This window comes from Gossypium hirsutum, chromosome A02 (assembly GCF_007990345.1).
Source record: "Gossypium hirsutum isolate 1008001.06 chromosome A02, Gossypium_hirsutum_v2.1, whole genome shotgun sequence".
Classification (NCBI taxonomy): domain Eukaryota; kingdom Viridiplantae; phylum Streptophyta; class Magnoliopsida; order Malvales; family Malvaceae; genus Gossypium; species Gossypium hirsutum.
This window is the reverse complement of record NC_053425.1, coordinates 46,314,628-46,320,586: the sequence shown is the minus strand read 5'-3', so window position 1 is coordinate 46,320,586 and position 5,959 is coordinate 46,314,628.

Here is a 5,959-nt window from a genome sequence, read left to right as displayed (position 1 = left end):
CAACTCCGAAAATTTTACTTTCACCGAGCTCGGTCTAAAACAATGGTGTACGGCATTTACGACCGTAAAAAGCCTCATAAGGTGCCATCTTAATACTTGATTGAAAACTATTGTTGTAAGCGAATTCAATCAAAGGTAAATACCGTTCCCATGAACTACTGAACTCGAGGATGCAACATCTCAACATATCCTCAAGTATCTGAATTATCCGCTCGGATTGACCATCGGTTTGGGGGTGAAAAGCGATGCTAAAATGCAGCTTGGTACCCAAAGCTTCTTGCAATTTCTTCCAAAATCGTGAGGTAAATCTCGGATCTCTATCCGACACGATAGAAATAGGTACTCCATGTAATCTCACAATCTGAGAGACATACAATTCGGCTAGTTTATCCAATGAAAGATCCGTACGCACGGGGATAAAGTGAGCCGACTTAGTCAGCCTATCAACAACAACCCAAATCGCATCCTTCTTACTTGCGGACAATGGCAGTCCGGACACAAAGTCCATTGTGACTCGGTCCCATTTCCACTCGGGTATCATGATCGGCTGAAGTAACCCTGAAGGCACTTGATGTTCCGCTTTCACTTGTTGACATATTAAACATCTCGAAACAAAGTCGGAGATGTCTCGTTTCATACCATGCCACCAAAACCGACGTTTCAAGTCGTTGTACATTTTCGTGCTCCCCGGGTGAATTGACATTCGTCTACAATAGGCTTCGTTCAGAATCATCGGAATGAGTTCCGAATTCCTTGGAACACACAAACGACTTCTAAACCTCAAACAACCATCATCATCAATCTGAAACTCCGATTCCTTGTTCGGAACACACTCAGCTCGTTTTGCAACCAATTCATCATCGACTTTCTGAGCTTCACGAATTTGATGAGTCAATAATGGTCTGGCTTTTAATTCAGCTACTAACACATTGTCAGGTAGAACAGACAAGTGTACATTCATCGCTCGCAAAGCAAACAGTGATTTCCGGCTTAAGGCGTCCGCAACCACATTAGCCTTTCCCGGGTGGTAATCAATGACAAGCTCGAAATCTTTCAACAACTCAAGCCAATGTCTTTGTCGCAGATTCAAGTCTCGTTGAGTCATCAAATATTTGAGACTTTTGTGATCCGAAAACACATGGCACTTCTCACCAAACAAATAATGTCGCCATATTTTCAATGCAAACACAATGGCGGCCAGTTCGAGATCATGGGTCGGATAATTTCTCTCGTGTGGCTTCAATTGTCTCGACGCATAGGCCACAACTCGACCTTCTTGCATCAATACGCAACCCAACCCAAGTAGGGATGCGTCACTATAAACGACAAACTCTTTACCCGATTCGGGTTGCACCAAAATTGGAGCTTCAGTCAAATGAGTTTTCAGTTGATCGAAGCTTTTCTGACATTTCTCCGTCCATTCGAACTTAACATCCTTTTGAAGTAACTTCGTCATTGGTGTGGCCATCATCGAGAAACCTTTGACAAATCGTCGGTAATAACCGGCGAGTCCTAGAAAGCTCCTGACTTCGGTAACATTTCTCGGAGGCTTCCAGTTAAGTATGGCTGAAATTATGCTCGGGTCAACCCGAATACCCGATGCGGATACCACATGACCCAAGAAGCTAACCTCTTTAACCAGAACTCACACTTACTGAACTTAGCATATAACTGCTTATCCCGCAAAATTTGCAACACTAGCCTCAGATGCTCAGCATGTTCGGTCTCATCTCTTGAATAGACCAAGATGTCATCAATAAACACAACTACGAACCGATCCAAATACGGCCTGAAGATCCGATTCATCAAATCCATAAACACCGCAGGGGCATTAGTGAGCCCAAACGGCATCACTAAGAACTCGTAGTGACCGTACCTCGTTCTGAAAGCAGTTTTGGGTACGTCCGAATCTCGAATCCGCAACTGATAATAACCCGATCTCAAATCTATCTTTGAAAACACCGATGCTCCCTTTAATTGATCGAACAGATCATCAATAAGCGGTAACGGATACTTATTCTTTATCGTCACTTTATTCAGTTGACGATAGTCAATGCACAACCTCATGGTTCCGTCCTTCTTTTTCACGAACAATACTGGTGCACCCCAAGGTGAGAAACTCGGTCGAGCGAAACCTCTATCCGTCAATTCTTGCAACTGAGCTTTCAACTCTTTTAACTCGGTTAGTGCCATACGATACGGAGCAATCGAAATTGGCATAGTTCCAGGTACAAGCTCAATACCAAACTCTACTTCCCGAACAGGTGGCAAACCCGGTAACTCTTCAGGAAAAACATCCGGGTATTCACAAACCACCGGCACCGATTCGGGTTTCTTTTCTAACTCCTTGTCGTCAAGTACATACGCGAGGTATGCTTCGCACCCTTTTCTTACATATTTCTGGGCCAACATTGCCGATATTACAGCTGGCAATCCCCTTAAGTCCGTAGACTCAATTCGAATTATCTCGTTATTTGCGCACCTCAAATCAATGGTCTTGCTTTTGCAATTCACAACCGCATCATGCGCGGTCAACCAATCCAAACCAAGAATAACATCAAACTCGTCGAACGGCAAAAGCATCAAAGCGGCCGAAAAACAGGATTCTCGGATTATTAGAGGGCATCTCTTACACACTTTATCAACAAGTACGCATTGACCCAAAGGGTTTGATACTCGAATTACGAGCTCAGTAGAGTCTTACTGGTTGCTAAGGTTTCGCATACATATGAATGAGTAGAACCAGGGTCAATCAATGCAATCACATTAGTATCAAAGAGAGTGAAGGTACCAGTGATGACGTCGGGGGAGGATGCCTCCTCTCGTGCGCGAATGGCATATGCTCTAGCAGGAGTACGGTTCTCGGCTCGATCGGCCGTATCAGAGGCCCCCCTCTGACTACCACCCCTGCCTCCTAAAATTCTCGGTGGTCTACCTCTAGATGTCACTCCACTAGGTCTTGCACCTTGAATCTTATTCTTCTCATCCAGCTCCGTGCAATCTCTAATGAAGTGGTCCTTCGAACCGCATCCGTAACAGGCCCTGCTAGTAGACTTGCCCCAACATTCACCTAGGTGTCGTCTTCCACATTGAGGACATTCAGGTTTCTCGTGACGATTATTGCCCACACTAGCTACTGAAGTAGCTCAGGAGCCCATCGACGGTCTTGCCCTGATGGAAATTCCCGCAGTCGCCCTCGACTTATTAATGTCCTCCCTGAACTTCTTTACAGCTGAGAACGGAGCTTTACCCGTCGATCTTTTACGATAATCTCTAGCTTCAAATTCAGCCTTCCTCTTCTCCTTTCCAAGTTCTTCCGCCTTGCAGGCTCGTTCGACTAGTGTAACGAATTCTTTTATTTCCAAAATACCCATTAGTAGCTTTAAATCTTCATTCAATCCTTCCTCGAATCTTTTGCACATAGCAACCTCATCGGCTACACACTCCCGGGCATACCTACTGAGTCTTACGAATTCATGTTCGTATTCAGATACAGTCATACGGCCTTGCTTGAGTTCCAAGAACTCCTTACGCTTCTGATCAATGAACCGTTGGCTAATAAATTTCTTCCGGAATTCCGTTTGAAAGAAGTCCCAAGTTACTCGCTCGTTCGGGACTATGGAAATCAAGGTCCTCCACCAATAGTAGGCTGAGTCTCGCAACAAAGATACAGCACATTTTAGACATTCGTCGGGTGTGCATGACAATTCATCGAACACCCGAATGGTGTTATCAAGCCAGAACTCGGCCCTTTCGGCATCATCAGTTACTATGGCCTTGAACTCCTCGGCCCCACGCTTCCTAATCAAGTCTACAGGTGGCTTACTCAGCCTCACAGGATCAGCGACTGATGGCATTACAGGCTCTTGGGGTGGATTATTCAAATTTGGGAATTGTTGGACAGCCGGGTTGGTTCGGGCATATTGCGCGACCCACTCATTCATCATGGTAAAGAAGGCTTGTTTAGCCCCCTCACCTTGATTATTCGCAGATGACTGAGGTTCAACAGGCGGCGTCCCTTGTGCAGGAGCAGCCGCTACGCTCTCAACGTCATCCGCTAGGGTTCTTTCTACACCGGGATCCATTTACTAATCAAAACAAAAACATTTCAACCGTCGGAAGTCATCACACATTTAAACATTAACATTCGGCATGTATAGCTAGACTCATACGCGCTATGGTAGTCCTAGAACCGACTAAACCATAGCTCTGATACCAATCAAATGTAACACCCCAAACCCGAAACCGACACCGGAGTCGAACACGAGGTGTTAACTGACTTTAACCCCTTATAAAATTTATTTTCCAGACACTGCCCAATCTGTGTACTAGTCGTTTTAAAAATCATATCTTGAGTTCGTAACTCGAAAATCAGTTCCGTAATTTTTCCCAGAAACTAGACTCATTGCCCATCTATGTATTTTTTTCTAGAATTTTGGTCCGGCCAATTAGTACAGTTTATTAGTCAAAGTCTCCCAGTTGCAGGGGTCGACTACACTGACCTTTGCCCAATACGACTTGGATATCTCCCTGCACGGGCTTCAATACTGATGCCGTTTGTTTCTATGAAACTAGCTCAGAAGGAATCTGTACATATATGGTACACCCTAATTATCTCTAGTTAATTTATAATGAATTTCCAAATTCGGAGCAGGGAATCCAGAAACCGTTCTGGCCCTGTCCCACAAAAATCTGATTATCTCTTAATATACTACCCATATGATCTTTTGTTACTTCCTCATGAAAACAGACTCATCGAGCTTCGATTACATAATTTATTCATCAATTAATTCCACTCCTATTTTTAGTGATTTTTCAATATCATGACACTGTTGCTGCCAGCATCTGTTACGAAAGTAACTAGGTCCATTTCATGCCTACCCTTGATCCAACTCAATCGAACATTCGTGCCATTTTCGCATGGCTTAAAGTTTACATGCCAAAGTTCAAACACAACGTAATAGCTTATACATGCCAAAATGTTCTTCTAAGCCAACTAAGAAGAAAGTACCAAAACTTGCTATCCGGTGTGATGATTCGATACGGCCTGACCCCGCAAAAATAGATGAGTCCAAGCAACCTATAATGGGTGACAAGAAACACCGAGTGATTTATAACTCAGTAAGTCATAAGCAATGCACTACCATCCATCAATAACATTATCACAAGAGAAAACAAAATGGAACGAGGCTAATTACTCCATCCATTCCGAACCATACCATAGTTCCTCCAACCTATCGATTCATTTCATATCAATTCATGCATTCACATTCCATATACTCATCAATAGGACATTGAAGCATTTCATAAATCAATTTATTTTCGTTACAATCAAACGACTAAACGCTCACCCATCCTACGATAAATTATGTACTATTCAAGAATTCACATAGTCAAACTACCGACTCACACAAGTAAAGCATAGCACTATTAGCCATGTACCAAGACACTTACCGATCCGCTGTCCGATCGATCAATAGGTCGACACATAGCCATGATCAGAATTATATTAGTCCCACACTCATGCAAAATAACTCCACACTTATGCACGTAATCAAATCCACCTTATGCTACTATCACTCGCACATTAGTGCCCATGGTCAATCGCACACTTAGTGCATCATATTCATTTCGCACACTTAGTGCAAAATCAATCCACACTTAGTGCTGTACAATTTAATCCCACGCACTTAGCGCCAATTCATGTCATAAATGGTTATCCCGCACGTTTAGTGCGAGATCAACAACTCAGTACATCTTACCTCTTTTTCGTTCAACAATCATCATACATCGTACACATAAATATAATAAAATAAAAATAATAAAAAAATGAAAACTACCAACTACATGTTAATGACTACTTATGGGGTAAATAATTCCGATCGGTACTAATCGATTTCCCCTTTGACGCCCTTTAGTCTCGAGCTTAAATAATAAATCAACTAGTTAATTACCTTGC